Source organism: Bison bison, unplaced genomic scaffold, assembly GCF_000754665.1.
Source record: "Bison bison bison isolate TAMUID 2011002044 unplaced genomic scaffold, Bison_UMD1.0 scf7180017864193, whole genome shotgun sequence".
Taxonomy (NCBI): domain Eukaryota; kingdom Metazoa; phylum Chordata; class Mammalia; order Artiodactyla; family Bovidae; genus Bison; species Bison bison.
The window spans coordinates 183,400-183,929 of record NW_011494765.1 but is presented as its reverse complement, the minus strand read 5'-3'; the positions used below and the strand labels follow the sequence as shown (position 1 = coordinate 183,929).

The 530-nt window shown below is 40.8% G+C and overlaps 1 pseudogene; it reads right to left on the bottom strand.

Annotated features, from left to right (window-relative positions):
* Positions 1–92: 92 nt before the first annotated feature.
* Positions 93–530, bottom strand: part of LOC104991509 — a 2,674-nt pseudogene continuing 2,236 nt past the window's right edge.

Here is a 530-nt window from a genome sequence, read left to right as displayed (position 1 = left end):
CCAACTTTAAAAGTCACTGAACTAAAATTAACTGGACAATAAACTAGGCAGAAATTGCTTTACAAAAAGGGAAAGCCCAAAATGCCACTTTCTATAGGGAACCCACAGTTCAATTTTATTCAGAGCAAAGAAAAGAAACTTTCAATCACACTAGAAGAAACTGGGCCTTAAGTTTGGGAACTGTACTGAAACTACACATGCAATGAGGACAACATTCTGCTGATACAATTGACTTGCTGCCGCATTTCTTTTAAATTAAATTAATTGGAGATTAATTACTTTACAATATTGTGGTTTTTGCCATATATTGACAAAAATCAGCCACAGGTGTACATGTGTCCCCCCCATCCTAAATCCCGCCCCCTCCAGAAACAGAGAGATCAACATTTTTCTCTGGGAGCGTACCCCATCCTGCCCCCTGCCTTCTGTGACATTTTCCCCATCTCACATGAAGTCTGGAGCATGAAACTGTAAGGTTTGCTTTAGGGACACTGCTCAAGATTTTGCAGGGATGTGGTGTTCCCCAGGAA